Raw genomic sequence first — 18410 nt, forward strand, 5'->3', positions numbered from 1 at the left:
TCTTTGGGGAGACCCTTCTCAGGCCTGTTCACATTGTGGTACAACCATTACATTCATATGCCAAAACGTCTCCATCTGTCCCATCCCCTGCTGCCTGAGTTCCTGGAAGTCACCATTCCACTTCTGTCCCTATGAATCTGACCACCGTAGTGCTCAATGAGTGTGTCAGTTTTCCATGTGCCTGAGCTAAACTGACCCAGGAGGAGGAAAGCTGTATTAGGACTCAGTCTCAGGCCATGGTTGCTTGTCCTTGTGGCTCTGGGCCTGTGATGGCAGGGTCCATCATGACTGGAAGGAAGGGGTGGGGCCCAATGTCCCCTCCTGGGCCAATCACCTCACCTCCCAGAGGTTCCACAACTTCCCAAAAGTGCCAGTCTCATCACCAAGCTGTCAACACATGGGAGAGACCCTCCAAAGCCAAGCTATAGCAGGTAGAATCACACTGCGTGTGTCCTTTGTGGCTAGCTTAAGTCACTTTGCGTAATGAATTAGGGTTCCTTGAATGTTGTCACATGTGTCAGAATTTCCTCCCTTTTCAGGGCTGAATAATATTTCATTGTGCTGCATTTTGCTCCTCCATTCATCCCCTGGTGGACAAGGTTTCCTCTCACCTGTCGGCAATTGTGAGGAATGCTGCTAAGAATGTGATGTTTACCGTGTCTCAGTTCTTGCTTTCATTAAAGCAATTTTTCAGTGCTGGGGATTGAATTCATTAATGCAATATTTTTACACTAAAAAGTCAAAATTTACACCAAAAGTCACAACCAGTGAAACATTAAACATTTTAAATAAAGACAAGGTCAGCAGTGCAGCAGTGTTGAGCAGCAGGAGGGCACCCTGAAGCAAAGGGAAGGTGGACAGGACCTTCAGGGTGGTGCCCTTGAGGCCCTTTGGGTGCTGTGCCCAGGCCATTGCTCTAGTCTCGTTCCCCTCAGCAGGGCCATGGTGGGGATGAACCCAGCTTGCACTGAGTGCAGGCTGGGGGCTGTGTCAGGGCTGATTTAGGAACTGGAGAGACAGAGAAGCCTGCGGGTCAGAAGCTGAAGCTGGGGTTGCCTCTCCCTTTAGACAGATTCATCTTAATTAGTCCCATCAGAGGGCTGCTCCTCCGGAGGCCCAGGCATTATGGGGGCAGTCACGGTCTACTTTTCCTCTGAGCTGTTTTGCCAAGTGACAAAGCAGGAGACATATGTCCCCGCTCAGAGTCGCTCTGCAGAGCTGGGTTTGAGGCCGCTCTGAGATGGAAGATGAGGCTCCCAATTAGTTGCTTCTTAGCCCAGCTTGACTGGGTGGCTGAATGCTATGTGCCGGGGTATGAGTGTCACCCAGGCATAACACACAGTCCTGTGAGCCTGCAGGCTGGGCTTCCACCAGGAGGGCGCTTACACCTCTGGGCTCAGGGCCCCTGGAGCGAGACCCAGTTAACCCACTGGTAGGAAAGAGCAGTCTCTCAGTCATTCCATGAACCCTTGGTGAGCGCCTCTCCCGTTCCAGCTGTGGAGTGAACAGCTGGGAGTGAGGGTGACAGAGATGTGTCCTTTGGGGCCCCAGTAAGGCTTCATATGTCAGGAATTGAGATAAGTGGGGGCGTATTTGGTATGAGACAGGGCAAGCATAGGTGTAGTGAGATACCTAAGCTGTCAACCTAGGTTTTCTACATAGTGTGTGTGTGTGTATGTGTGTGTGTGTGTGTGTGTGCACGTGCATGTGTCTGCATGTGTATGGAGTTCTTTGAGTAGACAGCTCTGAATTGAGCACTGTGCCTGCTATTCCGACAGTGCCCAGAAGATGGCGCAGCACAACAAGAAAGTGGGGGATTGTTGAGTGGTGATGCCGAGGGGAGGAGAAATACTAGTCTGCGCTGTCATAACAAAAAATCACAGACTCAATGGCTTAAACAATGGAAATGTATTTATCACAGCTCCGGAGACTGGAAGTCCAAGATCAAGGTCAAGGCACTGACTAAGCAAGGTTGGGTTATCCTGGGCAGAGGGGGACTTTCTCTTCCTCTTCTTACAAGAACGGATGTGCTGTTGGATTAGGACTTACATCCCATGCAACCTTAGCTACTTCCTGAAGACTCTCCAGACACACACTGTCTTCTTACCTGGGGTTTAGAGTTTCAAAATATGAATGAGGGGAACACAGTTGTGCCCATAGGGGAGAAGATGGGCCGGAAGAGGAGAGGGAAAGAAGAGAGAGGGAGAGAGGGAGGGGAAGAGAGAGAGAGAGAGAGAGAGAGAGAGAGAGAGAGAGAGAGAGAGAGAGACTCAAGGCATTGGGTGGAGTATCAGGGTTCCCGGTTCTGAACCAGCTTTGCCACTGACTTTATTGTGACCCCATGAAGTCACTTCTGCCTTTGAGCCACTGTGTCCTCCCCTCTGAAAGCGGGGGTGGTTCCCAGACTGACTGTATAGTGACAAATTTGTAGGGGGCAGCTCTGGAGCACTCGTCCTGCTATGGTTTGAACGTCTTCTTCAAAACTCATCTCTCACTGTAACAGCGTCAAGAGGCAGGGCCTTTGGGAGTGACCAGGTACTCGGGGCTCTGTCCTCGTGAATGTGTGAAGGCTGCTCTCTTCACAGTGGCTTGTGGGAAGGTTGTGAGAGGGGCTTTTCTGACATGAGATGTCACAGCATGGAGGCTGGATGTTGGTCATGTGCTATCACAGTATGTGGCTTTCACCAGTGCTGGTGCAAAGCTCTCAGACTTTTTTTTTTTTTTTTTTTTTTTTTTTTTTTGGTACTGGGGATCAAACTCATGAACTAGCACTTGCCAGGTAGGTGCTTATGCCCCTGAGCTAAATCCCCAGTCCTTACTTTCTAGCCTCTAGAAGTATAAACCAAACATTTCTATTATTTATAAAACATCTGATCTATGGTATTCTGTTATAGTAGCTGAAAACAAACAAAGACATCAGCAGTCCTATCACATCATTTCCATCTTTCAGTTGAAGAGGCTTCAGAGGAGGTCTGAGAAATGAAATGGCCTGTGGAAGGTCACACTGTGGAGCTAACACGTCTCCTCACCCTATGGTCTAACTGGCCCAAGAGCTCTGAGAGACAGAGAAGTTATGGTACAGGATGAAGGACTCAAAGCTCCTTGGCACAAATACCTTGGACAAATTTGTCTCTGTTGATGGTCTTTCCTGAAAACTCCTCAGAACTTGGAGAAATGTGTGTTTGATGAAGGCCCTTGCAAGGAGCCTAGGCCCCTGGGCTAAGTGCATGGGAGCTGACCGTGAGACCTAGGGACCCAGAGGGAGGTTCTCTGGTCACAGGGTTACCACATGCAGCTGTCTGAGACGATGCTTCTGTCCAGTATGCTGGGTGGTGAGACCCAGCCAGCTCTCGGCTTCCAGCAAGAAGGGCCGTATGCAGAGGAGATTCTGATCCTTCTCTCTCTCAAAGACACATGGGGAGTACTTAAATCTAGTAAGTTATCTACACTGCTCTAAACAAGATTACATTTTCAAATAAAGGCAGGATCTGACAGCTAAGGCGCACATCTTCTATTTAAGATAGAGACTAAGACCATTCAAATGCAGTCAATGGTGACAGATGCAGATAAAATCAAGTTCTGATAGAACGGATGGACAGTGTAAGGATTTGCTTGCTCTTGGTGACATATCACAAACAATGACCCTAAGGAGAGTGATCAAACAGTGGGAACTTTGTGACCATTTCTCTGTGGTTTGTTGGCTGAAGGTAGTGGTGTGGGTGGAAAGGTTGTCACCCTCTCAGCTGCCACAAGAGGGCAGGGATGAGGATCATCTGCATTTGGTTTCCAAAACAGCAAAGCCAGGAGTGGGAAGGTGGAGTGGGAAGCTAGGTGACTGGGGGGCAGAGCAAAGTGGGGGCATTTCTTGAAGCAGCCAGGCACCGTGTCAGGAATGGGGTGAGCAGAAACTCTGCAGACCCCAAACCAAGACCCACTGTCTGCTCCAGGTGCTAGGGGCCACTCCCTGGGTGGCAGACACTGCACATTCTCTGCCTGGTTTTGTTTCATCTTCAAAGCAAACTCTGTGTACACAGTAGACTGGGTCTCTAAATAGAAAGGGTCACACAGCTTGCGTGGCAGAGCTGAGATTCAACCCAAGGCAGGCTGACTCCAGTGCTCCACGATCCTTCTAACATTCTTGGGTTCTCTGACCATTAATCATAATATGTCAACTTGATTGGATTTAAGAAATGCCTAGCAGATTAGTAAAGCACTCATCCAGCGATGTCTCTGTCTGGGGTATTTCCAGAAATGCCTGGCACGTAGGCCTGCAAATTGAAGGGAGGAGGGAAGGCTCATTCCAATTGCTGTAGCACCAACCAATAGCCTTATAGCCTGGATGGAATGAAAGGGAGGGGAGGAGGAAGCCAGCCTGTGTTTGGAAAGCTCCTTTCTGCTTGGATGAGTGTGTCTTTTGCTACTGCCATTGCCTGTGGGGCTCAGACTCCCATTTCTTCTAACTACCCACATCAGTGACTTTCCAGGGAGCTTCTATGATCTCAGGCTGATACTGCGTCTTCGACCTTCTTTTCCCTCAGCTTACAGCTTCATGGACGAAGCAGATGCTGCACACTTCAGCTCATCAATGTGCACACAGCCACTGTGGATTCTCTCATCTCTGATTCTCTAGGCCTAGCTGATAAATTCCCTTCTTTTCCTTTAGAGAACCCAAACCCTAACCAATATAGTAAATGACCCAAACCAGGATGGTTAGTGCCTAAAGCATTCACCATGAGGTTTCTACTGAGAAAGAAATGTTCTCTTGGTGTGGCTGATTTGAAAGAAAAAAAAAAGATAGACCTGAAGCTGCTGGCAGCCACTTTGAGCCATGAGGGGAACCTGCCTGAAAAAGGATGCTCTGTGGTGGAGATCAGAGTAGGGAGATGGAGGTCCCAGACATTCTGATGAAACTACATAGGGCTGAGTCTACATAGGGCTGTGCCTCAAAGTAGACCTTTCCCTACACTTCCATAAGAAAATACAATTCCTTTTTCACTTAAGACCATGCGGCATGGATTTCTGTCACTTGCAGTGGAAAGAATCCTAATTCTTGTCAAAAACTCAATTCAAGAGGAAATATCCCTGGGCTAGGTAGATGAACTAGAATCTTCAGTGTAGTAGAGATCTATCTATCTATCTATCTATCTATCTATCTATCTATCTATCTATCTCTATATCTATCTATAGCTACCTATCTATATCTATCTGTCTATCAGTCAACTATCTATCTAATCTATATTATATGCATACAGACTCCTGGGGAATCTAATGATCTGACTGCTGTCTCTTGTGATCCTCTCCCCAGATTTTGTACCATGGAGGATGAGGAAAGCCCAGATTGAGAATCTAAAACAGCCTAAAGGGATGGCTCAGGTATGCTACACCCAGCACAAGCTTAAAGACTGAGATACTTTTAGTTGGCTGGATCTTAATTTCTTAAACTCTCAAATGGACCTCACACTCACTGTGATTGTGGCAAGTCTCCACCTTTGTTCAAGAGGAGGAAGCTGCTTTGTCTTGATCAAGACTCCGTTCTCATCTTTCTGTACCCACAGCTAGATGACACCCCAGCTCTCCAATGGGCTGGGTTCTAACCGACAGAGTGTGAGCAGAAGTGATGTGCGCCATGCCAGACTCAGCTTGTGAAGCTCTCCCTGGGGTATCTGTGATTTTTCCTCTTCTAGACTGATGACCAGATCATGCAGAATGTGGTATCAGTGTCATTCTTGGAGACACGCTTCATAATAAACAAGAAGAAACAAGCATCTGTTCTGTTAAGTCACTAAAATTTGGGGTTTGTTGTAATTGTTTCCTTAAAAGTGGTTTTTACGAATTCCAGATAACTTTCCCATCTAATGGGTCATCTGTGCCTTATACAAACTCTGGGTGGCAGCCTGGGAATGGCATTATACAATACTTGTCCTACCTTGCATAGTTGCAGAGGATAGAAAATGGTTCTAAAAATAGCAGTTTGATTTGGATATAAAGACGTTTCTATGATGTGTCTTTCTTTGCCCTCATCCTATTCCTATTCAGTCGGCCATTTCTGTAGCTACATCTCTTCTCAGAGATTCAGCACTATCTGTCCACACTCCCACAAAGAGTGCGCCAGGCTTTGCCGCTGTCCATGGTACTGAGTCTGGTTATGGTTACAGAGAGTTAGAAGAATGGGCCAGGACATGAACCTTGCACGGAACTGGACTTTGCTTCTGAGCTTTTGTTCCTTTGGCTGAACTCTTAATAGCTCCAAATGCTCTCTGTAAAGGGGAAAATTATACTTTCTCATTGGATTGTCGTGAAGATCAAATAATGTATTAATGTTCTCCCCCCAACCCCTGTTCTTCTCTTTTTGAAATATTGAACCTCCTGCTCTTCCATGTCAAAACTAGAAGATGAACTGATGACAATTTCATATTGTTGTTCATGGAGGGCTGAATGGATTGGGGTGAAAGTAAACAGCCTCTAGACAGATTAGTCCTCGTATTTTAGCTGCCATGGCCTGGTGGGTTATGGAATAACGTAGAGATCAAGCAAAATCTGAAGCTTGGGGAAAAGTATGGATTTTGGCCGTATGGTTGTTTCTTCCTCCTCCTCGCTCTTATCTTATAGTCTCTTTCTTTATTAGTGTGTGTATGATACATAACAATTCCTTTTTCTTGAGGAATTGGTACTTACATGTACCGCATCTTCTTTTGTAAAATGGTAGGCAGAGGGTGGTACCTCAGTGGTTTTAAACTTCGTAGGACCAGGATATCTTTTAGTAGTCTCACCACTTATTGATCCCTACATTTGTAAGGATTTTGTCAACTAAACACACTGTCTTTATTAAGGAATAACAAATTCATTTCTCCAATTTTATTAATAAAAGACAGTTAGAAATGATTGTGCAATAAAAACAGCATTAAGATTCCCAGGTTAATGAGGTGGCTGATGCCTTAGTTAGTCTGTGTGGCCTCATTACTGACTAATGTGTGGATTCCCTTAGGTTCTTGAATTTTTGCCATGGATTCACAGACCCCAATATAACTTCTGTGAACCTCGGGGCAGGCATCATTACTTGCAATGGGTTCTCGGCATCCTTCCAGCTCTGACCTGATTCTGTTGAGCTCTGATTTACTGAGAGGGACCATTGAGACTTCTCTGCTATTTGGCTTAATTCACACTCAGGAGATGGAATTGATAAGCCTCACTATCTCCTTCACAGGGATGAGGATCAAGAGTGACCAGAGGCACTGTGTGTGTGACTCAGAAGTTGGTTTATTAATAAAAAGATGACTGCCAGGGGAAGTAGTCAGCTGGCCTCCTTTCTTTGGACACACTCTCCCTGTTGCACTTGATATGAGAAGCCAGTTTAAAATTGGAAGTATGCTGAGTGGGCATAAACCTAGAGTTAGGAAGTCTATTGGATAATCTTAATGACATTGTCTTCATGCTATGATGGCTGCTAGTATACAACTTCCTGGAGGTTTTGTTTGAACCCGTCAAGGAATGTAACCCCCTCCCCTGACTCCATCCAAGATTAGGCTGGAAGCTACCCAGCTGTGCCTTTGGGCTCTGCTTGCCTCACCTGTGTTTGCTAGCAGAGTCCCAGCTGAAATGCTCAAGCCACTGCACTGCTTACCTGCTTTGGTGGCAGCTGAGAGGCTTTCTTCACTGCAGTGGGCACCTTGGGCTGGTCTTGTAGCATCACACCATGTGCCAGCAAGACCCTTCCTTATTCCGCTGGGCCTTTCCAGGACAGCTTGTTGGTCTGTCTCACTCTAGAGTTTGGAAAACAGTCATGGACAAGTGAACAGTGGTTGAAAATGTGATGTGCAGCCGAGAAGCTGAGAAAGCTACTCACTTTATCCTCAGTCACAGAAGAAAGTGGTGTCACCATCAGAGAAGGGAGGAGCAGGAGCAGGGGAGATCAAGGCTATTTGGAGGATACGGCCTCTTGTCAGCAGATGGTGTCTGTATCTTACACCAAGGCCTTCAGTGACTTGCTTAATGCTGCCTCATCTCACAAAGGGTGTGTGATAATCTACACAAAAATACACAAAATACATGAAATAAGGGCATAAATCAATTAAGGGTAAGAAAACTGAATATGAATATTGCTGAATAATTTTAAAATAAGATTAAGAGGTAGGATTGACATCTTTCTGTCATAAAGCCTTGGAAATCATCTTTAGTACACTGAAAATGTGGGTCTGAGCTTCCTGTGAGCCAAAGCATGGATAAAACATGATGGGTTCCAGAATCAGGAGGCCAGTTGGTGAGACCTCTGGGAAAGGATGGCACTGGGCACTGCTGTGGGCATTTGGAGGAAAGGCCCTGTCCTGCCCAAGGGGCATCAGGAGAGCTCCTTGGTGACAACTAAAAATGGACCAGGGAAGAGCTTTGTCTCTCATCCAGGGATTTCTTGGTGCAGAAAATTTGGCCTTTCCTGGGCTCTGCAAAGCAGCACATGCAAAGGCAAGAAGATTGGATACATTGCCAGAGGAGTGGGCACTTTAAAGTTCTAGAACAATGATTATGTTAATTATATACTTAAGTATAGCAAAGCTTCCCAAGATGTAGTGGCTTGAAAGAAAATAAACATTCATGACCTCAGAGCACTTCTGAATTGACAATTTAGGAGCTGCTGAGCAGGTGGTTCTGCTTCTCCCAGAAGCTCGCAGACAAGAGGTCTTCTGGACTGCAGTCATCTAGGGTTTGATGGGAGTGAGGTTCTATCTCCAAGACGGTGCTCACCTAGCTGACAAGTTAATGATGGCTTGGCAAGAGGCCTCAGGGCCTCACTGTTTGAGGGCAACTTGTGTGTCCTCTTGACATGACACCAGGTTTCCCCTAAAGTGAGTCATCTAAGAGAAAGGGGGAAGCAACAATTCTATCTTCACAACCCAGCCTTGGAAGTCACATTATGTCATTTCTGCCATTTCCTATTAGTATACAAATCAACTGCATTCACTGTGAGAGCATGTGAACAGCAGGAAGAAAAGATCAATGAGGGTCATTGAAGGCTGGTACAATAATGTTAATAAAAAATGATAAAAGTCACACATAGCAAGATGCACGGGGAGCCCAGGCACTGATTAAATTCTTTTATTTGTATAATCTTCAAGGAATCTTTTCAGCAACAAACAGTTGGGTGCTGTCACCAACCCTGAAATGCAGAGAAGGAAACAGAAGTTCATGGAAGTTGTGTGAGTGGCCCAAGATCTCACGGTGAATAAACAGTGGTGTTGGGATTGAACAGATGTCCAGAATCAGGGCCCCTTCTCTTCACTGTAACCCTGTCATACCTCTCCAGGCACCTTCCCCTGTAACTGCTGTGGTACAGCTCCTCCTAGCCCTTTCTGCTCAGAAAGCTTCACCAAAGTGTCCAGGAAGCAAGATCTGGAGCAGGGACATTCTTTTATCATGGACCATCCAGGAGCAGCTCTGTGGGCCTCAGCGCAGCAGAGGATTTCTTCTCCTGCTAAGGGAAGCTCAGAGCCCCGTTCTCCCCTGACTGATGGATGAGCTTAGTGAATGAAGGGCATGTCTGACCTTTTCTGCTGCAGAGAAATGAACTTCCCTCTTGCTTTTCCAGTTACCTGCAGACATTGCAGCAGCTAGGCAAGGACAGGTGTGTGGTTTTCTATAAGCCAGGTACCACCCCTTTCTGCAGTCTAGTGACTGCCACAGCCCAGATGCTAAGCAGAACCCTGGGAAGATTGCCCCAGCTAAAGGCTGAGCACCCCACAAAGGCAGAAGCTGATGGGGCCAGGCATCAGATAGCTTCACATTACTACACAAAATACCTAAGATAGGCAGCAATCACATCAGGGTAGGAGCATTTGGTAGAGCAGAAATGCTCATTCATGGCCTGAAGAAGAAAAAGAAGAGAAGAGATGGGAGGTCTCATATTAACTTTTGGGGGCACACCTCCAATGATCCAAGGGCCTCTCAATAGGCCGCACCTCTCAAAAGTTCCACTGATGCCCAATAGTGCCATGTTGGGAACCACAGCTTTAACACAGGGCCTCCCAACACCCCATCCTCTGCCCTCATCTCCCAAGTCACTTGCTGTACCACATCCTATGCTCTCAAAAGGCCACCTATACCCCACCTTGGGATGGTTGATGCCCTCTGTCTCTGTCTGGCCTGCTCTCCCCTTCTCACCTACCTCCACCTGGAACCAACTGCTCCCTCCTTGGTGTTACCGTTCACTGGGTGTTGGGGACCGAGTTGTTCCCTTCTTTATTGTGGCTCCTCTTTACTTTCTGTCTGGAACCATACTTGTTGGCAAACTTTATTTAAGAAAAATACAAGGTGTCATTGTTCATATCTTAAGAAATTACAATTATCTTTTTGCACTGCTGGTGCATTTCTTGTCTGGACCCAATGGTTGGTTCAGGGGAGAACACTAAAATATCCCAGCGGGAGCACATCAGCATCATGAGCTACAGGCGCTGGCAGCCTGAGCTACGCTTAGAATAAAACCTCCGCTCCTTGCCGTGGCGAATGCGGCCCTGCAGGCCTGCCTGACTCAGCCACCTTCACCTTCCATCAACCTCCCCTCCACTCACTGAGCTCCAACCTCGCAGCCTGATTTCTGATGCTGAGTTGTGCCGAGCTAACGCCTGCTTGGGGTCATTTGAACCCACCACTCCGTCTGCTAGAACCTACTTTCGCCACAACTCTGCGAGGGGCTCTGTTCCCCCATTTGAGTCTCAGCTCAGCCTTCTTGTTGTCTCTATCTATCTTTCTCTACCCTCCCCACTCTTGTAGTACTCTGATGTGTTTTCCTTGTTGCACTTACCAGTTTCAGAAATCACCCTTTGTACAATTAATTTCACTTTATCACCTTTATGTTCTTGATAGGACAAAGCGCTACATGTACTGGCATCTTGCTCATCTTTACAGTTGCCGGGCCAGAGCCCCAACAGTTCTGGGCACATAGGAAATTCCTGCTCCAAGAGCTGAGTAAGTAGTCACACGCAGATACTGGCATGCGAATGTCTGTCTTTCCCCTCTTGGTGTGTGTGTGCGGGGTCTGCCCTGGCCCCTAGTGTCTTGAGCGTAGAGGATGAGCGAAAGGGCCATCTGCCCTCTAGGTTAGTGTACCTGCCTTTTCAGGGGACAGCTATGTGTCCCAGTGTCTTGAAGAACAGTTGCTGGAGGCACTTGTTGAACTGGATGGAATTTTTGTATGGCTACCTTTGGTCATTGGAGGAGGGTCTGTCAGGCCCTTCAGATGGGCCTTGCTGACTCCCAAAGTTCTCATTCTCAGCTGTGAGTTCTGGATCATGCAAGTGCAAAGGCTAAGCTTACACACAGCAGATGTGCTGATGGAAGACCGGAAGAGCCTGTCTTTGATGCCAGGCTTCAGAGAAGCGGTGCAATATCCTCCTGACACTTGAAAATTGCAAAATTGAGAGTTTTCTTCTCACTTGTTAGCTATGTATGCAGGCTCCTCTGCACAGATGGATTCCAGGTCTTGCCCTCTGAGGCTGGATTTTCCACTGCCCCTACATCTGCCTACAGATATCATTGTGACCCCACAGTGGGTCACAATGCCTCATGGGCCCTACACACTGGAGTTCTGGTGTTTTACCAAGACTCAGCTACAAATGGCTTTTGAGAAGGGCCCATGTCACTTTCACCACTAAAAAGGTGTTGGGTAGAAATTGTTTCAGGTGTGGCTGGATCCAGAGGGCTGTGTTTTTCTTTACTTAGCTTTTTCTTATGGGTTCCCTCTGTGTGATGGATATTTAGGGGCAAAGGGGCCCCTGGAAGCCTTAGACTCATTGGTTTTATTTACTGAGTTCCATTCACTCCATTCCAGCAACTCTTTTTTATTTTTCCTGTTCCTTAGACAAACCAGGCATATTCCTGCCTTAGAGTATTTGCACTGGCTATTCCAGGTGCCTGGAAATTCTTTGCCCCTATCATGCTCACATTCGCCTTCCCAGTGAGGCCAGTGTGTCCACCCTACTCAAAACTGGAATCTCCCTCCTCTGCACAGCCAGTCCTTCTTCTTACCTTGCTCGTTTCCCCCCACTGCAATTACAGCTTTCTAGTAAGTATTTATTGTCAGTACTTATTATCTGTATTTCCCTCCAATCCCTCAAATGTCTTGAAGCATCCAAAAACCCAGTAGAATCCCATAGTTTTTTCATTTGTTGAATGAATGAATGAATGAATGAATGAATGAATGAATGAATGAAAAATAAAAAGAAATTAATTCAACCTCCAGGCATCGGAAATATAGCAGGGAAGAAAGCTAAAAATGCCTGAGCTTTGGGCCTTACCTTCTGGCAGGGAAAGCAGACAGTGAATGAGATTTTAAGGAGTGCTAATTACTGGAGTTTCAGGTGGCCATAAATGCTGGGCAGGCATAGCCAGGGGCCACTGTTAAGATGAGATCCAGTCTGCTATTTGCTAAGACCTAAGAAGCATGGGGATGATTCTTCTGTCATTTTAATTTTATTTTTTTTCAGAAGCTGGAGAGAGCACACACATTGCTAATGATGGTAATAAAGCTTCTCCCAGATTTGTTTACAAGTTGTGTTCGCTTTTCTTTTCATTCCCTTTTCAGTTTGGAGCTGGAGTGGGCAGCTCCCTGCTGACCTACCATTCCCTTGACATTTCCCACTTACGTGATTTAAATGAAGAGAGAAGCTAGTTGGCTGGGAGCTGCTGGTGTTTGGAAACCCCTCCCGGTGCAAGCTTCTTCCAGGAAGAGCAGCAACCCAAACCCATATGCCTCGACAGACTTGCATTGGCACTAGTGTCTCTTTTTTTATCGACACAAGTATTTTATCAAAATTTGCCTGGAGAGAACATTCATCTTCAAACAGACTGACAGTAGACGATAGGACACTGTGGGCATCCTATCTATATAGTATGACCCTTGCATATAGATGTAGGAGAATAATCAATATTTCATCATCAAATTATGATCTGGCTTTCAATGTGTTCCAAAAAGAATTTACAGATGAATAATGAAGTACAATAATAATTTTGAAAGCAAAGGTTTTTTCATTTCAATAAGAAGTGTGGCTCCATTGGTCATTCTGTGTAGGTCAGGGAAAATACCCCTCTGGCCCAAGGGGGATGCGGTAAATGTGTCTGCAGGCCAGGGGACTCCTGGGCTTGGCTGCTTGCTCAGTAGCTAATTATAAGAACTGGCGTGGACCTGGTGCCCATGTTGCTGGACCCTGCCCAGGCCCTGGTGAATTCCTCATTACTTGTTCTGTGCTTGCTCTGCTGGTTTCACTGACCCTGAGCCTCCTGTAGTGAGCAGGTTGTTCCTCTAGGAGGTACCTTCATGTTTATGTTCCTTGGGGCAGCCCTTAGCCAGAGACCAAAGAGCAGGAGACCAGGAAATGTCAGCTCCTGGCTCCTGTGCTTCACATCTTCTTTTTAATCCTCCTGCCCTCTTCTACCCCATCGTGGGGGATCCCACCCTGGGGATCCCCCCGACCTTGGGATCATTCCCTTTACTCCACACATGCAGTGGAAACTCGGTCTGCAGATCTGCCCCTGGGAAGTCTCTTAGCACACACCTGGTATCCCACACAAGCCGCTGAGGTATCTATGGTAGGAGCTGTGAGAGAAGCAGATATGACCAGACTCACTGTGTCAGTTTTGGTGATTTTTTTCTTTTTGGCTATAAAGACAGGCAAATTAACAATCCTTTATCTCTCATGAATAGGGAGTCAAAGCTCCAGGACTGGTTGCTCTAGCAGCTCGGTGGTATCATTAGGAACACAGTTCTTCCCCTATCTCTGCTCAGAACATGTTGTTGGCTTTGTCCTGAGGCTGGGAGCAATTACAGGGAGGACATATGGACATGACAACATCCAGAGGGCCAAGAGAGGCTGTCTTGTTTTGTACCTTTGAAAGCAAAATTCCATCACTGAAAGCCCCTGCCTCCCTGGAGGAATTACCTTTGCCTCTCTACCCCGAAAGGTGCGCCATGCTTCATCCTGAGGCATCTAGGAAAGAGCTGGCGTTTTCCTTGGGTCCCACCCCTGGCAGCAGGGTGAGGGAGGTTTCTCCTGAGGGTCTGGGACAGGGACTTGAGGGTGGACACCTGCATGCAATTGGGATTCTGCCCCCTGGGAGCTCTGTCCCTGTGCCTCCTTTTTCATTCTGCTTCCTGCTTTTCCTGTGCTCTTCTATGGCTACAGTCACATGTTTTGCTGTGTTCCTGTCATTTGCTTTGGCTTGTCCACTTCAACTCCTGGTGGCAACTCCCTGAGGGCAGCAAACCATTAGCTCATGGCTGTATGTTTGTGATCAGTACAATGTGATACAGAAGTAATTATGCTCCATAAATACTTGATGAGTAAGTAATGGTGATAGTGAAGGTGGCGACTAAATGAATGCCTGAGCATGCACAATGCAGAGCAGACAGGAGGCTGGAAAGATGCCTGTCACCCCTCCTGTGGGTCTTGGGCCCAAGGCAGTGAGCAGGGTGGGAATGACTTAGTCCCTGTCTTGGCTCTGACACTAATTACCTGGGTGACCCTGGGTGTACTCCTCCTCTGTGTCTCACCCTGTTCCCCAGGGACACTGTGAGGCTGCCGTCACGGAATGGGTTGCTGAGGACTCACTGTGTGAAGATGCTGGAGAGCATGAAGGGAAAGGGCAGGGTACTAAGAAAGCATCTGCAGGGATGTAACTGTGGGACACATGGCTTGGTCCTCAAACTGGGTCTGGGGGCAGAGGCCTGTGCAGGCATCTGGGGTGGGAAGGGGACCCCAGAGCATTGCAGGTGGAGAACACAGGCTCAGAGGCTGGGTGGGACCTGGACTTACTGGAGGAAAACAAGGTGGGTGTTGTAGTCAGGGGTTGTGAGAGAACAATTAGAATCAGGACACAGAATTTATACTATTATTTATGACGATCACCCACAGTTAAACACAAGAAAGTGCATGAAATCTGTCCACAACACTAAAGACCTGGAATATTCAGCCAAGGACCTGGATCCCGCAGTGATGTCCTGCATGAATCCAGATGAAGACCTAGAGCCCATGACAATGCCTTTCACAAGTCCAACTGGAGGTCTAGAGCCCATAAGAAGGACTCACACCAGTCTTTTTTACAGATCCATGCTGGGAAAGCCCAAAGGTCAGCAGTGGAAGCTAGAAAGTCTATGCCAATGGAGTGAAGGAGCTGTGCTGGTAGGTTGAGGGTTTACATGAGAGCTGAGAAGTCACACTCAAAATAAGAACTAGGGCTGCTCTGAAAAGTACCACAGCCATCTTCAGTGACACAGAATCCCGACGAACTCACACTGGGGAGGCTAGTCATGACAAGCTCCTCCAGGAGAACCAATGGCTCAAAACAGCAACACTTAGAGAAACCCACAATGCCCCACTCTTCTTCTTTATGTCTCTATTTATGTTGGCAACTTTCCTCAGGCGGGCCAGCTACACTCAGCACCATGTTGATTTAATTCAGCTGGTGTTAAGTTGACCACCAGTTTTTAATCCTTAACAGCGGGCATGGCCTCAACTTGGGGTGGGGTGGGGAGCAAAGTCACCAGAAACAAGAAGAACTGCAAAGGCCACAGCGCACTTTATGTTGCACAGCCCAAAGTAAAGCACTTAGCACTGTGGCCTGGCAGCCCCATGAGGTCTGGTTGGCACATGAAAGAGATGCTAAGCTCCATGGGGCCAGGTAAAGAGGCTTCTGTGATTTCCTAGCAAGTGTTAAGGTGGCCTGGACTGGGGCAGTGACCATGTGAAGGAGAGAAATGGACTGGTCACAGAGACCCAGGGAGGCAGATCTGGCAGCCAAGAAGGATGAGAGATTCTGTCCTTCTGGGCTTCAAGGACACTCGGTCTCACATGCTTGTGGAATAGAATAAGCCTGTTCTCCCTATAAGGAGGAGGAATCTAAGGGTTTGGAGTGGGAAGGTTTCTTCTCTCTGGGCCATGGAATGAAAGGAAAACCAGGCATAATGCAGTTAAGAAATACCACACAATCCATCACATTCACTTAAATTAAATGCAATGTCCAAATGTGTTGCCTCCCATTTCCTCAGCAAACAGTGGTCCAGGTGGATCACTAGCACACTTACACTATCTCTAGGTGAAGCTGGACAAGGAGTCCTTATGCTTTTGGTGGGTGGGAAAGCTAGAAAGGGAAAATATAAGGGAAGTGTCAGGGGGCCGGAAGTCTAGAAAAACCAATAATTTGGGCAGATAGAGCTATAACATTAGGCCAGCGGTATGGAATGTAGAGCTGGCAGGTTGCCTGAATGTCAGCCATGCTACTTATTAGCTGTGTGATCTTGGTGGATCATTTACTCTCTCTGATGTTTACTTTCCTCATCTATAAGAGACAAAGCTCAGAATGGTGCCAACATGCCTATAACTCCAGCGTTCTAGGAAGCTGATACAGGAATTCAAGACCATCTTTTTACAACTAAGTAACTTAGCAAGACTGTGTCAAATAACAAATTTTAAAAATGGGGATGTAGCTCAGTGCTAAGGTCCTGGGTTCAAATATCTGGGATGGGAGGGAGGGAAAGAGAGAGAGAGAGAGAGAGAGAGAGGAAGAGAGAGACAGACAGACAAAAGACAGACAGGTACAGAGAGGGATGACAGAGACAGAGATGCTTCAGGAGACAATTTTGGGTATTAAATGAAATAATAATTAAAGCACTTTGTCAGCAGCAAAGCACTATTAAATGCTAGGGATTATCAAGAAAGTGTTTTTTTTTTTTTTTTTTTTTTAGCAAAAGAATGTAACCGGGCGGTATTACTGAGTTAATGTTAGCTTTAGGATATCAGGAGAATGTCTCTGGCCTTAGAAAATGCACGTTGAAGTATTTAGGAGTGAAATATCAACATGTTTAACATGCTCAAATGGTTCAGGGAAAAAAATCAAAATTGTACAGCACAATGAATTATTTATATATTTATCTATTTATATATCAAAATGTGGCATAATGCAGCCGAAGGATACTAATATTTATTAAGCTATTTTTAGCTGTTTAGTACATTTGAAAATTTTCACAATTAAAACTAGGAGGAAGGGGCTCGGGATATATCTCAGCGGTATTAGTGCCTGCCTGGCAAGTGCAAATTCGATCCCTGATTCAAAACAACAACAACAGCAAACAAACAAACGAAACACTGGGGAAGATGAATTCCAGGTGGAATCTAAATGGAAAAGAGAAGACAACAGGTAATAAGGGTGAGGTTTGTATGGACTTGGAGGAAATGCTGTGGCCTTTGGCAGGGAATAATGACCCTGATTTCCCTCCCTATTCCTGTCTCTTCTTGATGCCTGAACTCAGTTCCAAGCCCAAGAGCAAAGAGTCGTGCTGATATCCAGAGATATCAGCCAGCAAGGCCGGGAGCAGGGAGAAGGAGAGGGAGAGACGGAGAGTGAGTAAGGGCAGCTCTGAGAACAGCAGCAGTCTTGTTTGGCAGGGAAGGTGGGAAGGGCTGAAACACATTCAGCTTTCCCAGCCAGCCTTAAGCTGAGAAATAAGAGCGTGGCATAGTCATGGCCAAGCCGCTCCTGTAAACGAAGTCTGTGGTTGGAATCCGGAAACATTTTCGGTGTCGAGTGAAAAATGCCGTCTGAGGAGAAGCCAGCCTCTCTCTGTGCCTTTGGACATGATCGTGATGACATGTCACAAGGAGCTGACTGTGTGAAGCTGCCTCTGCAAGATCTGCTGCCATGACCCAGGTAGGGCCGAGGGAATGGAGAACAGTCTGTAAGAGCCCTGGCGCTGTTGGTGACACAGCTACTGAGCACCTGCAGCTTGGCTTCTGGTCATGCCCAGAGGAGTCTCCCTTCCTGAGGGAGAGATTTCTTGTCTCCAGTCACCACCAGCTTCTTAACTGATGCACATGTCAAAGTCAAAAGACCCTCATCTCACTTCCCTCAGGTATGTCTTCCTTACCCCCCAGGTTTTCCACTCTAGTGGCAAAAGAAGCAAGAGCCAATGGAGATAAGGGAATGGACACTAAAGAAGAGATCACTAATAGGAAGTCTGTCTTCTCAGAGGAGCGGAACACAGGCACAGACTTTATGGTTAGTCCAAAGAAATACAGGTGCCAAGCAAAGCTTTGGGCTGCCAGGCCCTGCCCAGATCCTGGGCTGCCGTGATCAGCACTGTGCACCTCCCTCCTAGCTTGCATGTATGGTGTGATTGACAGCTTTTCCCCAAGACCTTGGACTTTGGGACTTGCTGATAGCCTACAGTTAACGAATGACTAACCCACATGGCACACAAATGCCTCACAACATCTTTGTCCCAGGCTGGATAAACCCTGTGGTGTAATTTACCCTTAAATCCCTTGTGAGTCAGAGCTGGGGTTGGATTTTCACCTGGCTTGGATTTTCGCCTCCCTATTCGCCCCTCACCCATCTGTTTCAGGAGCTCTGTAGGGGGTGGAGACAGAACTCAG

The 18410-nt window shown here is 46.9% G+C and overlaps 1 long non-coding RNA gene across 1 annotated transcript in view; it reads right to left on the reverse strand.

Annotated features, from left to right (window-relative positions):
• The window catches only part of LOC101788611 (uncharacterized), an 87465-nt gene that overhangs the window by 8839 nt on the left and 60216 nt on the right, over window positions 1-18410 (reverse strand). Inside the window, exons 2-3 of the long non-coding RNA XR_010046932.1 lie at window positions 7844-8023; window positions 7622-7760 (exon numbers count right to left, since the gene is read on the reverse strand). This is a non-coding gene — a long non-coding RNA (uncharacterized LOC101788611). The remainder of the gene's footprint in view (window positions 1-7621; window positions 7761-7843; window positions 8024-18410) is intronic.

The sequence above is a fragment of the Cavia porcellus genome, unplaced genomic scaffold (assembly GCF_034190915.1).
Source record: "Cavia porcellus strain 051 isolate PalLab524CR breed Dunkin Hartley unplaced genomic scaffold, mCavPor4.1 scaffold_4, whole genome shotgun sequence".
NCBI classification, from domain to species: Eukaryota; Metazoa; Chordata; class Mammalia; order Rodentia; family Caviidae; genus Cavia; species Cavia porcellus.